This window comes from Lepisosteus platostomus, chromosome 16 (assembly GCF_059453375.1).
Source record: "Lepisosteus platostomus isolate fLepPlt1 chromosome 16, fLepPlt1.hap1, whole genome shotgun sequence".
Lineage (NCBI taxonomy): Eukaryota > Metazoa > Chordata > Actinopteri > Semionotiformes > Lepisosteidae > Lepisosteus > Lepisosteus platostomus.
In genome coordinates this window covers 6,022,689-6,040,760 of record NC_142626.1, presented here as the reverse complement: position 1 = coordinate 6,040,760, position 18,072 = coordinate 6,022,689, and the positions used below count along the sequence as shown (strand labels likewise).

Sequence of the window (18,072 nt, the reverse complement as noted above, 5' to 3'; positions counted from 1 at the left end):
GGGAAAGTGATGGTGTTGGAAGCAGAAATCCTGCCGGTTTTGGTTTACACGACTTTGTTCAGACAAGCGCCACAAGAGATGGTCTTCAAGTTTGTCTGAGGAAGCAGGTATGAGTACATCATGAGGAACTGGATGTGTCAGCCAGTCAAGGAAGGGGGGAGAGACGTGCCGCATTAATGTATCCTCTTCTACAGCCTCTGTCAGGCATTATGGGAGCCGATCAACCACAAATACCAATACTTTTTCAGGCTGTGGTTCTCTCATCCATTCTCATCCAGCTCAACACAGAGCGGGGAACGAGGGAGCTGGAGAAGAGGATCCTTGTGAACCTCAGAGGGAGGATGAATTGGCACCAAATGGGGCTTCTCCATGGCGAGGGAGCACTGGAAGGGACTGTGGGCCCAGTACAGGGACTAAACAGAAATTCCTGTTCCCTGAGCTCCTGCAGCAGACTGGACAACCACAGTTTCAGAGTTGCCACAAGGAAAACGCTAGGAAAGAAGCAAGTGGTAGGGCTTGGAGGGGCTCTTTTGTTATACAAATCCATCCCCAGCATCCCCTTGCTCTGATTGATAAAGGATAATCATCTGATCAAGAATGTTTTTAAAACAATTGAAAAATAATGTTTTGCTAAAGAGTGTACTTATTGTGAGATGTGAAATAAAGTTTATTTTGATAGAAAAAAATATTGTATTCCAGCTTTTCTATATATAGCTGCGGTACCACTTTGACGAGATTTTCACTATTTGCCCTCTTCACATTTCTTTGCTGAGCTAAACACTCTTTCATCTGCACATACGTTGCAGCCTCATGACTGCCCTGAATCCCATTTCTTTTTTTTCAGGATGCTCTCTATTTAGTTTCCCCTGTACCGGAGCCTCTTAGTATTTTTTCTCTTGTTTTCGGGATGCTCGTAATTTGGTTTCTCCATACCTGAGCCTACCTTTTCTTTTTCTGACCCACGGGCCGTGAGGTACATTTTTCCCTTCAGCTCCAGTGTTACCTGGTGCACGCAGCCAGCCTTCACTCTGCACAGCAGTCTCTGCGGCCTCAAGTCTGCTGTTCTAAGCCATCTGGCTTCCCAGGAAGCTTGCAACATGGTTTATCCTGCACATGAGACTGTTTTCCAGCCGGCGGATTGTGTTTGGCAGAAACCCCAGCTTCCAGCCTCTGCTCTGTGCAGCAGCCTTAGCTCTAAGCTGTGCCCAGTGCAGCAGCTCGAATCCCATTCAATGCTGAGGAATGATCTTTTCCAATTATCAAATAAAAGTCTAAACAGTATACATCTTAAATTCGTTAATTGGAAAAAGATCGTCTCTCAGCATTAACCAGGATTCGAAAGCAGGCATTTCCTAGTGACAGCCCAAATGCTCCACATGCCACGTTAAGCTTTCACTTAACCAGACCAGACTTAAGACCAGATCTCTTCTACTTCCAGATACATTTAGAGATGTATGGATTAATGTCACAGAGAGATGACAGTGAAAAAAGGGCAGAGATTATTGTTTATTTGTGTGTTGCATATACTGGCCAGTGTTTTTGTCATGGTGGTGTGTTTGTCTCCACACTCAATCAATGTCTTCAAACCTCTCTACAACAAAAAGATTGAACAACACAGTTTGCCCTTGCCATTCCATCACCACAAAGTAACTACTGGCATGTGCATTGTGGACCAGACCTGGGGAGAGGGAGCAAAAAGGAAATAAAGAATGGACAGAGCTGCACGATATCTGGCCATCTGTCACAGACAGTTCTCAGACAAACCTGATCTGTTTTCTTTTTATATTGAGCATCCTCCTCTAATCACCTGCACATTCCTGACCCTGACTGAAAGAACGGAAGGATTCCACAGAGTGGGACTGGCTGGCCAAGAAGGATATAAAAAGACTGATTTGAGCACTTAGAGGGACTTTCTTCCTCCCACCAGTCCCTCTATGCAAAACAGCCACCTCTTTCAGTGAGACCACAGCAGAGAGGGACATTTGGTCCAGGATTAGCATACCGAAGGAGACACTAGCAATAGAACTGAGCTACTTTGCTGGGAGTTTACCTGCCTGGGGCAGGGAAAAGTGAGTCTAGAGAGCCGGGACTGTGACAATGGATGGAGTGAAACCAGCGGGCCTCTCTGGAGGATTTAAGTCTAGCCTGGATATGACAGAGACTGGGAAGACTGGACTATGTATTTTTTTTTGTTGATGCTTCTTCTTCACAACAGGGACCACTGTGAGCAAATAGTTTCTCTGACACCTTTGTGTGTCAATACATGTGTCTTTATGTCCCTTTTTTACTCAGTATTCTTAGTCTTCATTAGCTGAATCATCTGTATAGAAAAGAGCAGTTGTTGTCTTTGTGTTAAGTAGGTTGTGCTTACACTAGTGATTGAGTATGAGACTAAAAAAATAGTTTCAAGTACGATTCCTAGCACCTTTGAATTGCTAGGCAGCTGGCTCAAGTTCCTTCATTTTGGAGAGACTACTGCTTTTGTTTTTCTGATATCATGTGAGGTCATAAGTAAATCAATGTGCTGGAAACATTAATGTTATTAATATGCATCTATATTATTTAAGAGAAGTGTGAGGGTGGCAGTAGTGCAGTAGTAGTGAACATTGCTAATTTGGGGCAATGCAAGTAGTAATATTATTATTTCACTTAGAATTAAGGGTTATTCAATGTTTATAATAATCTTTCTGTTTGCCTTGTCCTAGCAGCTTTAGCATCTGTGTAAAAGCAGAGGAATGCATCTAAAGGAGCCAACTTTAAGAGACATCTTAAAGCTGAGTCCATGCTGAACCATCTAGTGATATACTGTACTTCTTTTCATTGGTTTCTCTTCTAACTTCAACTAACCTGGCCCTCTGACTTTACCAATCATATGACTCCAATCAGACCATGTCATGACTTCACCTTTTCTCCAAGAAGCCAGGCAGAGAAAGGAAGTCAGTAAAGAACAGAATTCTGCCCAAAATATTCTTTCTAGAACAGAAGAAATCTCGAGTTTTGTGAACCCACTGTTCATTTTCACTTGATCAATGAAATGAGACAGTTGGACGCTTTTTTGTTGACATCCTGAATCAAAGTTGGTTTAAGATGGTTTGTGGTCAGTCAGCCCACAAACCATCTTAGTCCAGCTTTGTCCTTCTAGTGGACTCATTAAATACGTTTGGCCAAGGGGATCTTTAGCATAAAACTTTTTTATTCTCATTATTATTCTTGAGAGTTGAACACATTTACAAACATGTTTACAAGGAGGTAACCTGCATATTTACTTGTATCTAAACAAAGATTCCTGAAGTATATTATTTCACAAAATCAAATTGTGCTTTCAAATACTACAGCAAGAAATACAGTAGATGACAACTCTACTGTATGGATGATTGTTTGGAGCATACCCGTATATATGTGGAAATCAAAGAGGTTTTTTACTTTCAGTCTTATGATTACATGTTCTTTATCACATTCTTTTGTGTGGTTATGGTATTAAACAATAAAAAATAGATAAATAAATAAAAAATCTATTTTTAACAGTGAAAATAAGCAGCTGGCAGAGGAATCCTACTCTGTTGGGCCCCTGAGCAAGGCCCTTAACCCTAACTGCTCCAGGGTCACTGTACAATGGCTGACACTGCGCTCTGACCCCAAGCTTCTCTCCCTGTTTGTGTGTCTCCTGGAGAGCAAGCTGAGGTACGCGATAAGATGAATTCCTAATGCAAGAAATTGTATAGGGCCAATAAAGTGATCTTATCTTATTGTAACCTGTCTCCTCCAAACAGGTACAGAGTACACAGGGAGTGGCTGATGAAACAGTTTCCTTTCAAAGGTCACTCTTGGAAGAGCAGGCATACTGTAATTATCTTCACCACTTTAATACACCAGAGCAGAAGAGCAGACAAAGGTAAGAGTTCATTCTTTAAAAAATGAGAAAATTAGAATTAGAGTGATAAAAGTGAGGATGCCATTTGCACATTTGGTCATTTGTTTTTATTTCAGTAGCTAACAAATTCAAGGATCTGATTCAGCTGTTCCTTTGATCCACAAACTGTGTACAGAAATGCCTGCTTTTCTCTCTTTTAAATACTCCTCACAGTTTCCACTTGAGTCCTCTAATTTGTGTTTCACTGTTCATTCTGAAGACATCCTTTGGGTCAAATTGGTCAAATTGTCCACTCATAATCTTTTCTATTACAGACTAAAAAAATATGTTCTTGTTAGTGTAGGACTTTATTTTGACCATAGAAATGTATCTTGATTTTCAATCTTATGTTTATAGTTGTGGTCTTAAATATGTAACTCCATAATATTTATTAAGTAACATAAACAATACTTGTTTATTAAAAATGCTTGATTATTTCATATTGGAAAGATAATAAAATTCTATATCTCTACAAAACTGTTTCATAAAAATAGTGTGTTTAAAAAGAAGCGTTGATAAATTATTATTGCTGTAATATATACAGTACTAAGCAATTTATGGTGCCAACTATTCAAAAACATCAGAACAGTACCTAAACTGGTTATTTGTTTATGTTCAGTTATGAGATCTTGGAACAAATCAGAGACTTTTATCACTCATGTGTTTTAATGGGAATTTAGTTTCACTTTTACAAGTTTTTATTTATAAGCAGAAATTGTAGAAGTAATCACATAGTGAGGGATGAGTGTATAAAGTATCCTAACAGTTTTATCTTTTGTCTAGAAGATATAATTGGTGTGTGAACATACAGGTCAATATTGATAAATTAGTGAAATGTGAAGGGCAGAGAGACACATTCTCACATGGGTTTAATGATACATTTGGGATGTAAAGGAATAATGGGAATCATTGGGTTTGGTTTGTTAAATTAGGATTTTAAAAAATTAAAATATATTCCTCTTGAAAAATCTATCTTTCCATTGTGGCTTGCCCATGAACTCAGGCCTCACAATCTGCTCTGCCTGAAGATTTATTGGCCTGATCACAGTCTTGTGACATTGTTAATATGGCATTTCAGCACTTTCATTTTCAATGTGTAATCTGTGCCTGCGTGAGGGCTTTGGTAATCAGTTTAAGTAATTTTCAGTCTTGCTGTCTTTCTTAACATCAAGGTGAATTAAAAATTCAATCTAAGGATTTCACTTTTTAAAGAATATCTTCCTGCAATTCTAGGATTGTTTCATGTACAATATATTTTTTTCAAAACTTCAGATCTTTGTACCTGTAAAATTAAGATGTATAATTGAAGTATACGAAAGCAAATTCTAAAACACAAGAAACAAGTCTTGTAAAAGTAATAAGATCCTTCCTATGGTGTTCTATTTTGTGACATTTTTAAATCATGTACTGTATATGCATGTTAAGTACTTTTTTCAGAACCCCCATTTTGAAAATTTCTGAGTTTTAGTAAATGTCAGCATTGACATTGGATAATAAGGACATAAAACTGTAAACTCTTGATTGCACAAATATTCTGATTTGTGAATTCAGTATTTGTTATGCCACTCTCGCGTAGTTTTAGCTTTGTGATTGCAGACATTATGTTTTGGGTCTTTGGGTTTTTGTGTTGTATGTCTATGTTTCCATCAGTGTTGGCAAGCTTACATGTCATTACTGAGAGAGAAATATCATAATGCTGCCAACACCACACTTGGTGTTATTTAAGTGATGCACTATGTTGGGTTCACGTCACATGTAACAGTTTGCATTTAGACCATAAGTCCTGATGTGGTCTTATCTGACCACAACACCTTTTGCCACATTTTGCAGGATCGTTCAAATGTCTTGTTTTGAACTCCATGCTGGCTTTGAGATGGCTGATTTTTAGTAACGGCTTTCTTTGTGCCACTCTGTCTGCTTGGTTTGGAAAGATGTACTGTAAGCAGTGTCTGAGTGGTGTGATACACAATCCATTTCTTCATGATTGAGTAGGCTGTGCTCACAGAGATGTTCAGAGACTAAGATATATTTTTGAACCCTTCTATTGATCTGTGCTCTTTGATAACTTCATCAAAGTTTACGTGAGATAAACAAAAAAGAAAGCATAAAAAACAAATCTACATTTATAAATTAATCAAACTAACTTCACATTTCCTTGTTCCTTGATCTTTTTTTTCTGAGTCTTGAGATTAATTAGAAGTCCAAATGAGGTGTTACAAGGAAGTAAGCAGAGGTTAATTCCACAGAAATGTACCCTCTAAAATGTTGTCTGTGAGGTTTATGATATTATATCAGATGCACAATACAAATGACATACTTATTATGACCATGTGGTGGCCATAAAATCTATGAAGTTTGCAGTTCACATTCTAATTGCTTTGTTCAAGGCTTAATGCAGAATGTTGGCAGCAATTGAGGTGTTTGTCTGCAAGCGAGCTAAGAGGCAGGAAAACATATGGTCAAAGGGGGTTGGTGGGTCACTCTAGTTAATTAATTGGTTAATCATAAATCATTAGAGCATTCAACAGTCATAGCATTAAAATAATCAAACAGGAAAAGACAGAGAAAAACAGAAAAGATACAGATAGAGAGAAGAAACACCATTGCCCATTACCTCTCTACTTGTGCCATGTGGTACAATAGGTCCTTGTTTTCAGTCACTGAGACCAGGTAATCTGAGCTTTATTCTAGAGAGTTTGCCATCTTTAGGGAAATTCTGATGTCCTATATTGTGGAATTTTCAGTTTTGAAAAAAATAATTCTCACCTACTTGATGCATTTCTAGAACAGGGAGATTAAATCCCATGTTGCAGGAAGGGAGATTTAGTTCTGAGTTGTATTCATTTCATATAATGCAGGTTCTTCTTTTTGTAACCTGATATGGTGTTGAGTAGTCAATTCAGTTTAATTTGCATTTTGTGTTTCTGGATATATAGAAATGAGTATATAAATTTGATGACAGTCCTTAAAGGGAAGTGGAGTTCGAGATCGGTAAAACAGAAAATTCAGGGAGTGAGGAAGCCTCACAAGGAAGGACCACTGTATACATACGTTCACAAATGTGACAAATACTGCTCAATACGAGTTCGTGCGAACAACCTGCATATGACCATAGGAACGCAGAGATTTAAAAAGGTTATCGTAATTACAGTTTGTGCGAGCTGGCTTGCCAGCTTACCAGCACAGTGACATCACTGCCATTCCCTGCAAATAGCAGACCTGAGCCGCTAGGCAGAGAGGAGATCTCCCTTTAGCTCAAATGGCTGGTTCCTTGTTGAGTGATGCTGGAGGCCTGCGTTTGATCCCCCAGCGGTGTAGGGTGCATACCCATGTGACCCTGAAAGTGCTACATTATTAATTATATCTTACGTGTCGCATTAACATTGGAATGTTCTGTTTTACAAGTGTCAAAAGAGGTGATACACAACGTGTATCCTCTATAACTCTTCCGTTTACAGAGAAATTCCGCCAGAGCCCCACAACATTGTCCAATAATACTCTTCTTGTGTCTAATTATTAGTTTAGCACGATTTGTGCGATAAGCACATTGTTTAATGGGGAAGACGTTACCCAGTCTATATCACTGTACAACACTTGTTTCAGTTGGGAATGCCATACCATCTCTATTTGATTTAAATCTGGGGATTAAGCTGAAGTTTTCACCCAGTTTTCAGAAACTGTCTCTTGTTGACCTACCTTTTCTTTTCATCTTCATTATTTGGTGTGAGAGAGTCTTCTTGATTTTGGCCATAGTCCATCTCCTTACCAAAGCTATAGTGCAGTAAGTTGTCTGTCCCGACAAATGATACAGATAAATGTATACTATACTGATGAGCTAATATCTGAAGAGGGCTTCATAGCCGAAACATTGTGTTTTATCTCTTCTCTTTTCAGCATGGAATAAACTCATTACTTGTTCCCTTACTGTAACTACTGCATGATTTCTTTATCCGTTCCAGCTAAATGAGGGGAATTAAATCAGTCAGAATCTTGGAGTGCCAGTTATAAAAATGACCCTTCTTCCTTCATTTGTTTAACTTAAAGTATTTCGCAAAGAAAGTTTGTAATGAAGAGCGCTCTGACCAAGTTTGTCAAGATCATGGTTTCAAAATAAAAAAAACATCAAACCTTCGAATGGATGAGAACATCATGCTTGCTTCGCAAGGATGTGAACTTTGAACGTTTTGTGATATTTAGAAATATCAACAAATTCAAAATAGTGTTGATAATATTTATTTTCAGTAATAATGACACTAGTGGCAGTACAGCAGCAGTTTGAAATTATTCGTTGTTTTTAAGAAATCATTTAGCTTTGAACATGTTGTGATATTAAGAAATATAAAAAATGTAAATATATAGTGTCCATAATATTTGCTATTTTCATTTTTCAGAGAAATGTTTGTTTGAACCTCCTACTTCCAGTAGGAAAGGCACATGCCTAACCCATTATGCCACACACGTAATCACGTGGGAGTGAGTTAAACTGATGCAGACATTTCCAAAGAAAGTGTACTACTGTGATGATTTGAGCTACAGTATTATATATTATATAATTATTTATTTCTTTAGATACGAGATTCCATTTTATATTCCCTATTAATCAAATTCTAAAAAGTATGTGTTTTTTTTACTGCGATAACGAGCTTAAGTATTCACATAAATGGTTAAAACATTATAACTTTTATGAAGTATATAAACTTAATATAATCAGAAGGAGCATGTAAAAAGTTTTCCAAAATAACCACAGTATGTAACCAAATAAAAGACTTTGATGCTTAAAAGGTTTAGGAAGAAAGTGGAATGCTGGTGTGTATTTTTTCTTTAAACTACCAATACCAGCCACATACAGTTTACATAATATGTTTATGTTCCAAAATTAATATCGTTTATGACCATCAGACGCATTATGCTCCTCTTCTTTTTATGCTCAGCTACTAAAAGTTCCCTTTAGTTGTAAAATTCCATATAAATATTCAATACTAAGCAAATTAAAACATGCACAGTAAAGAGATTAAATAATTACATCGTTTCACTAACAACCAATGCACCACAATAGCCCCTGTCAGTCATTCTGACCAGCCAATCACATACCGCGATACACAGCAGTGAACTGTGGGTAATTTCACACGGTACGGGGTTGTACCGTGCATTTTGAATGGCTGCATCTGTACATATGCTGTATTGAAAAAGCTATTGACTGTGGAATAGCCACTAAAAGCTTTCAGCTTATTTTTATATCAAATACATTTGACTTTTTGACTTTAGATTTAGACTGTGTGCTATGCAGTGACTTCCTGATTGAGGTGCATCTTGTTTGGTAGCAGCTAGTGACAAGGCTAGTTTTTTTGTTTTCTGAATTCCAAAATTTATTATGTAGTGCTTCACAGAGATGTCCTAATCTGACCTTCAATCATGCTGTCCTGCAGCCCTTTCTCATATTACAAATGAGGAGTTCCGAAAATTAGAGAATAATAAGGAATTCACCAGAGGATTCGTCAATATCTAAAATATACTCCCATAACCCCAAACTTGTAAATGATTTATCCAAGAATACACCCGGGTGGCTGGTGTAATTAGAGGCACGTGAATTCCTTGCTCTCTGGCACAGTTTGGTGAAAAGATTCATAATTAAAGCACAGTTGGTAAAACAGATGTTTATTAACATATCTGTGTGTGACACATGTCGTGGAATCTTTATAAAAGAAGAGCCAGGAAAGGTGTTCTCATTCACTCAGTAAGACATTTATTCATATTGCGCAATAGGGAAAAACAGCAACCACTAGTCTGTGCAGCAAGTGTGAGCTGATTTTCAAAGTAAAATAGGAAAAGGTCCCTTATTTTATACACTTAGCTGATGCAACACGTCATCTTTTTACTTCATTATGGTTGGTTAGTAATACAAAGAGAGGCAAGACAGCAATTTTCCGGTCCTTATAGGTTTTAGCCTTGAAGGACAGAGAAGACAACTACGTGCAGTTTTGTATCTGCCTTTTTTGCTGGGTCCCTTGACTCACTGGGTACAATCACACCTTGTTCATAGAATCCAGCTGCTTTTACAACACAGCTCTGACATTTTTAGGATAAAACACTTTTCTTCAGTAACTTTCCATTACGTTCCCTCCTTTTTATCTTTAAAAATGCTTTTACACTACAGAGTCCTCATAGGGGTCACCTGTTGGATCCCAAGGCTCCTCAGAGTACATTATAAACAGAGCATATTGATGAGTAAACATTTTAATTACCATAGATCGAAGCATAGGGATCAAAGTCATACAACAACACAACACTACAATAACAGGCATGAATAGTTTCAAGAAAAACATTCCCCATAACCCAAATAACGATTTTAACCATGAAAAGAAGGGGGGCTCATTGTTAATGCCCCATTCTTGATTTACTCTGTCCTTAAGTTCTTTCAGCTGGTGTATTGCGAGGGTGAGGTTCCCATGGTCATCATCATTAGCAGGGATATACGTACAGCATGAATCGCCTATCAGAGCACACACCCCTCCAGAGGCTGCATTCTGGAGGTCTAGCACAAACCTATTTTGCAATGCCATCAGCCTGACTCCTCTTAATTCTTGCTTAATTGCGCCGAGGCCTTCCAGCGTTATATTAATAAAGGTGTACATTTCATAGCGGGTTATTTGCAGCTAGTGAGTATTAGCTACAGATTGAAGACTTAGACCCATACATTTCAAGAAGAGTCCCTCCACAGGTTGCGGACTCAACCTACCAGGAGAGGCAGTAAAATGAGGCATCAAGCTACACACATAACAGGACGCATTTGGTCCAGTACTTTTCACAGTATAGTTCATGTAATGATACCACAAATTGTCCTGAAAATCAGCCAGTCCAGTGGGGAAACAACCTCTCTCCTTTGTCTGCTTTTTGGACCTGGAGTAGTCCCGTTTGGGCCTCCAGTAGCTCTATTGTAGCTTGTCAGTCAGTACTGTTTTTTGGCCCTCTGCAACCATAAAGTTGCCCACTATTGCTCTAGATGATAATGGTGCCTCCAGTTCTGTTGACAATTTAACAGTGAAAATAAGTTGTAGCCTGTCTCCTCCAAATAGGTACAGAGTACACAGGGAGTGGCTGATGAAACAGTTTCCTTTCAAAGGTCACTCTTGGAAGATTAAGCATACTGTAATTATCTTCACCACTTTAATACACCAGAGCAGAAGAGCAGACAAAGGTAAGAGTTCATTCTTTAAAAAATGAGAAACTTAGAATTAGAGTGATAAAAGAGAGGATGCCATTTGCACATTTGGTAATTTGTTTTTATTTCAGTAGCTAATAAAGTCAAAGATCTGATTCAGCTGTTCCACTGTTGCACAAACTGTGCACAGAAGTGCTTGATTTTCTTTCTTTTACATAACATAACATAATTTGTGTTTCACCGTTCATTCTGAAGACATCCTCTGGATCCAATTTGTCCACTCATAAACCTCTCACTTACAGACAAAAAATAATCTGTTATTGTCAGTGTAGGACTTCACTTTGATCACAGAAATGTATTTTGATATTCAATCTCACTTTTATACAGTATTGGTCTAATATTTGACTACACAGGATTCATTAAGTAACATAAACAATATTTGCTTTGTACGAAATTTATTATTATTTCATGTCATATCTCTTTTCCATGTATATTGGAAAGATCATACAAATTATATTTCTCTACAAAACGTCTTCATTAAAACAGCGTGTTTAAAAAAAAGTGTTGGTAAATTCTACTTGCTGTAATGTATACTTAGCAATTTATGGTGCCAACCTATTAAAAAATATCAGAATAGTACCTAAATTGGTTACTTGTTTATGTCTAGTCATGAGAACTTGGAACAAATCTGAGACTTTTACTCATGTTTTACATGTTTTTAATTGGGAATTTAGTTTCACTCTCACTTTTAACTTATAAGCAGAAATTGTAGAACTAATTGTTTCCTGATATTGTCTAGAAGATGTATATGGTGTTTGAATATACAGGTCACTATTGATAAATTTGTGAAAAGTGAAGGGCAGAGAGACATGCTATACCGCGGGTTTAATTTAGATATGTTTGGTATGTAAAGTAATTCATGGGATTTGGTTTGGTAAAATATATTCCTCTTTAAAAATATACCATTGTAGTTTGCAGATTTACAATCTGCCTGAAGAGAGGTTGGCCTGTTCAAAGTCTTGTGACATTGTTAATATGGCAACACTTTAATTTTCATTGTGTAATCTGTGCCTGCTTTAGGGCTTTGGTAAACAGTTTTAGTAACTTTAAGTATTGCTTCATCTTAATATTAAGGTGAATTAAAAATGTAATGGATTTTACATTTTATAGAACGTCTTCCTGCAATTCTAGGATTGTTTCATGTACAGTATATAGTTTTTTTCAAAACTTCAGATCTTTGTACCAATAAAACTAAGACTATTCAAAACAATTTATAATTGAATTATAAGAAAGCAAATTCTAAAATTCAGAACCAAGTCTTGTAAAAGTAATTAAATCCTTCCTATGTTGTTCAATTGTGTGACATTTTTAAATCATGTACTGCATGTGCATTTTTTAAACACTTCTTTTTCAGAAACTGAATTTTTAAGATTTCTAAGTTGTAGTAAATGTCAGCATTGACGTTGGATAATAAAGGAGATAAAACTGTAATCTGTTGATTGCACAGATATTCTGATCTGTGAATACAGTATTTGCTGGAACCCCTTCTGGCTGTAATTACAGCCACAGGTCATCTTGGGTAAGTCTCCCCCAACTTAGCACCCTGGCCTGATGCAGTTCTTGCAGTCTGCTTGTCAGATTGCTGAAGCTCTCTCAAGTTGCTTGGGCATTGCTCAAAAACAGCAGATTGCAAGCCTTTCCACAGATTTTCATTATGATTTTAGTCAGGACTTTGGGCCACTTGAATGACATTCATTTTCTTATTATACACTGTAGTGAAAGTTTAGTTTTTTAGGTCATTGCCCTGCTATTTAAATATTCTGTGTTGTATGTCTGTATGTTGCTGTCTGACTGTTCCCATCAGTCTTGACAAGCTTCCAAATCATTGCTGAGAGAGAAATATCATAATGCTGCCAGCACCATACTTGACAATAGAGATGGTGTTATTTAAGTGATGTCCTATGTTGGGTTTGTGTCACATGTAACAGTTTGCCTTCAGACCCCTTAAATTCTGATGTGGTCTTATCTCACCACGACCACTTTTGCCACATTTTGCAGGGTCCTTTAGATGCTCTGTTGCAAACTCCATGCTGGCTGATATTTAGCAATGGTTTTTTTCATGTCACTCTGTCTGCTCGGTTTGGAAATACATCCTGATATATTTAGATAGTGTCTGAGTAGAGTGATACCCCTTTCATTTCTTCATGATTGAGTAGACTGCGCTTACACCAATGTTCAGAGATATATTTTTGAACCCTTCTCCTGACTGGGCTTTTTGATAACTTCATCCTGGATTTACATGAGATAAACAAAAAAGAAAGCATCAAAAAACAAACCTACATGTATAAATCAAACAAACTAACTTCACATTTGCTTGTTCCTTGACCTTTTTTCTGAGTCTCGAGATGAATTAGAGGTGTTACAAGAAAGCAGAGGTTTGTTTGACATGATTTTACCCTCTAAAATGTTATCTGAGAGGTTTATGATATTATATCAGATGCACGATACAAAGGATATATTGTACATATTACAAGCATGTGGTTGCCATAAAAAAGTTGGCAATGCACATTCTAATTGCTTAATTCCAGGCCTTATAGACAACGTTTGGAACAGTTGAGGTTTGTCTGGCTGTAAGTGAGCTAAGAGATAGGAAAACACAGATGGTCAAAGGTGGATCAACAGTCATAGCATTAAAACAGTCAAACAGAATAAGACAGAGAGAAACAGAAAAGATACAGAGAGAAGAAATACCCTTGCCCCTTTCCTCTCTACTTGTGCCATGTGGTAGGTCCTTGTTTTCAGTCATTGAGACCACATTCTGACTAGGTAATCTGAGCTTTATTTTAGAGAGTTTGCCATCTTTAGTGAAATTCCGGTTTCCTATATTGTGGAATTTTCACTTTTCCTAGTTGGTTCATTTCTAGAATAGGGAGATTGAATTCCATGTTGCAGGAAGTGAGATTTAATTCTGAATTATATCTGTTTCATATATTGCAGGTTATTCTCTTTGTGACCTGATAAGGTGTTGAGCAGTCATTTCAGTTTAATTTGCATTTTGTGTTTCTGGGTATATAGAAAGGGGTATATGAATTCTATGACAATCCTTGGACTGAATGGACTGAGTGGAGTTTGAAACCTGTAAAACAGAAAAACTCAGGGAGTGAGGAAGCCTCCCTCATGTCCTGAAATATGTATAGACTGTTATCATGAAAAATGTAATGAACTGTAAGAACATTCCCTGTAGACCAGTACGGGTCAGTAAAGGTCTATTAACTGAATGATGGTGAAATGTAGCAGCATTAACTGTTTAATTGGAAGATGCGTTATAGTCAAATTTCTATTCAGAGACTTCAGGATGTTATATTCACGTTTGTTTTTCTAAATGATATAGTACCTGTCATGCACCATTAAAGCATCCTCACATATATACTTAAAAATATATTTTCTTTAAATGGTGTGCAACAAGGACAAAAAAAATATAATAAGGAAATGGATAATAATTGCCTTTCCTGTGTTCTTTACACTCTGCACCATCTACAAACCATTATTAAAACACAAGTGTATTTAGGTTGGAAGTTGACACACTTTATACTGATGTACAGTATACTGTATGAAACTTCAATTCTGGCAATGGAAATATCTTATTTCAGGGACATTAACATATTCTAATGTTATCCTTTTATTAGAATGTCCTTGCAAGCTCTAATGTGATGCTCCTTTAAGACCCAATTCACACGGACTCTTAAGATAATTAAGTTCACCTGACTGCTTTGGTCTTACAATGGACAGATGTCTCACGAGGACAGTGGGAAGAAAGAGGGAACAGGAGACAGAATAAAGAGAAACAGAGACAGCTGACTGGACAATTGTCCGATCTATGGTAAACTAGGAGAAACTTTATGACAGTTACTCATAAGCATGCTAAGACAATTTCTCTGCCTGGTTCTACTGAAAACATTTTGGGTGTATTTGATTTCACTTGAGACCTATAGCTTGATGTCCCATCAGCATGGAGTAACATGTTAATCCTGGACTGTTGTGTTCTAAAGGTTTTTTAAAGATTTAAAAATAAAAGAACATGTTTATACTGACACATCATTATTTTGATTTTGATTTATTTTACAATATTCTGACCTAGTGATAGAAGGTCAGCTTTTTCTCAGCTACATCCAACCTATTCAGAAGGCTTGTAATGGATATAATTCTAAGGTGTTCTAAGAAGCAGGTAAACACAGAGGATGAAATGTATTTCTGAAAATTTACTTTGGTAAATAACCCAGTGGTTCATTAATGTGTTATCTCACTTAGCCTTGTCTTTAAAATGTGAAATCCATATGAACACACTTGTAAATGTTAATATGCACCTGATCATCAGTCAGTGTGCACTCAGCATGACAAGTACAAGGTCAGGGAAACACTTTCATAACAGGAAAATACACTAATGACCTTCAATACTATAATATAACATACCAGCACAAAAGAGCAGTCCATTATATACATTGCACTGACCCGATAGATGCAGCAGCCAAGAGACTGGAGACTGAATCCAGGTGCAGGAAGCAGGCAGGGCAGGCAGGCAAAAGAAAAACTAAAATTTTTAGACATGATCCAGAGGCACAGTCAATCCGAGATACACAAGAAAAGCACAAGGGAGAATATGTAGGAGAGTCAGAAAGTGGGCAAGTTCTAAGCACAGAGCTCAGTCTAGGACGTTGCTGTTCAGGCAGGGTCAAAGAACAGTGAAAACAGACTAAACACAGGGGAAACCCAAAGGTGAGGTCGAAGCAAAGGAGAATCAGCCAAGGGAATACTAGAATACAACAATAAGCAGTAAGAGGTAAGAGCTGATTTTTCAAATTAACAGGATCAAGTGTTGAGTGATACATTTTGGTATCTGAAAAATGTTTAATATCCATAACAGTCTGTGAGGGGGTTTTAATTTTGTTAATATGCAGTACAGACTGTGAGAATCTGGCAGCATCGTACAGTACAATCAGGAATGGTGTGTCAGTCTGGAGAGAAAATAACATATTATTCATACCCAAACCTTTAAGATGTATACAGTAGGTTGGTGCCAGGTACACTCTCAGTACATTGGTAACAAATGTAATGTCTTCTTCTAATGTCTGGAGTAATGTCACCTGCAACTGTCACAATGCTGTGCTGCATTTTCAGAAACAGAAAAAAACAGTGGTTGAGGGAACAAATCAGTGTCCACCTGATTAACTAGAAGGATTGAGCTAAGTTTGAAATTAATAACATTGCCAGGAGCCAGGAGCCAGGAGCATGAGCAGGAGCAGGAGCAAGACTGAGAATAGGATGAAATATTCATGAATGCTAACAGAGATTCTCCTGATTCTGAAGTTGCAGAGACACTAACAGCAGTCATGATCAAGGATAGGAAAAGAAAAGTCATTCTTTTGCAAAGGGAATTCACAAAGTTAAATATTATTCATGGAGTGATTGGTTCTAGATATTATCTTGTTTGTCAGGCTGTGGTTATGGTAGATAGGGTGCTTTATTGGGAAAGCACTGGAGTAAAAGGAAGAAAACTAGGTATAAAAACAAAGAATACAGGAGAAAGTGACCCAAGAGAATTTCATTTTTCACAGGCAGCTTGATGAAAACTAGTCTTTCTGAAAGCTGTTTGAGCAGCGGTGTTAGATATAATGTAAAAGTGACAGTTTTTTATCTGTCTTGTCAGTTCTGTGCCAGAGTTCTTGCACTTGACTTTTAAGTTAAAAGCCCATATTATAAATACAATATTTAATATTAGAAACAGACAGGCCCCCAAAAGTTTGGGGGACCGGTTAGATCATCAACTAGATCTTCCTCATAATGAAAATACATTTATCATAATTCTTTTATGAAAGTGACTCAAAACCACTTAACAGGAAGTCCTTTAGCTGCAGTGTAAATGAATCTCTCTTTTGTTCAGTGGTTTCTGATTTAAAAAAAAAGAAAAGTTAGTGAAACAGAAAGTGTTTCTGTTACTTCGACATTAAGAGTCAAGCAGGAGAGAGACAATTACAGTAGATACAAGTAAAGAGGGAATAAAGTTACTCCTGCATTAAAGACACACTGAAGGGCAGTAATTGTTGAAGGTGGCTGGGGGAGAGAGCAAGAGGTTTTATCATAATTCAGACTTCAGACACTGGCTGTAGAGTCTGAGAGCCTGAAAACATTTTAGAGAAGATTATGAGCAGAATGACTTCAGGGGAAACTTCACACCATCCTGGGTGAGTCTCTCAGGAATAAATGTGTCAGAGTGCGCACTGTTACACCTCTCTTCTGTACTGGCACAGCAGCGTTGTCCAGCAGTACTGTAACGAACAGTTCTTTCCAGACCCTATACGGACGACACAATCCGAAGAAATGAGGAAACATTAGGGGAAAGTCATGCAGGAATACGGGGATGAAAACAGGGGGGCGTGTCCAAAGTGCGCTGGTGCACGGGGGAGGTGTGGCCGTGGCAAACAATCCAAAAGTAATCCATAGAGGGAATCCAAAAACGCAAGAATAAGTCCATAGCCAGGTGATCCATCCAAACAAGGAATTAAAACCAGTAACCGGCGGACAAGGAACAGGGATTAAAACCTTAAAGGGACCTGGCGCTTCCAAGTCCCGGACTCGCACGGTGCGGAAACCAGATTCAGAGCCAGGATGAACGTCAGCGCTTGGATTTTAAGGTGGACTGGGAACGGGGGTCAGGTGCACATAATCAAATCCAAAGTGAAAGAGCCGGAGCGCCCTTAAGGAGGAGGGACTATAATCGTGACAGGTACTTTCTGAAACTGATCCTTGTCTGTAGCTGAGTGCAGGACTCCTGCTCTGAAGTCACACGAAGCTGCTGAGACGGTTCACAGCGCGTTCAGGTTTAAAATGGCGGAGAGCAGAAGCGCTGATTGTGGTGGATAAGATTGTGTCAATGTTTTTATACTTAGAGGGCATTTTCTTCAGTCCCATGTAAAAGTATTGACAGCCTTGAAGTTTCTAAAGTTTG

At 37.7% G+C, this 18,072-nt stretch overlaps 1 protein-coding gene across 4 annotated transcripts in view; it reads left to right on the top strand.

Moving 5' to 3' along the window:
• The window catches only part of LOC148646745 (NACHT, LRR and PYD domains-containing protein 3-like), a 2,700,574-nt gene that overhangs the window by 1,119,289 nt on the left and 1,563,213 nt on the right, over window positions 1–18,072 (top strand). For 3 of the 4 annotated variants that reach the window (XM_088608542.1, XM_088608540.1, XM_088608541.1), the window contains exon 1: window positions 10,996–11,105. The exons of the other annotated variant lie outside the window; for it this stretch is intronic. The gene's annotated coding sequence lies outside the window, so the exon portion shown is untranslated. Of the gene's footprint in view, window positions 1–10,995; window positions 11,106–18,072 lie in introns of those variants that run through there. 4 annotated transcript variants of the gene reach the window in all.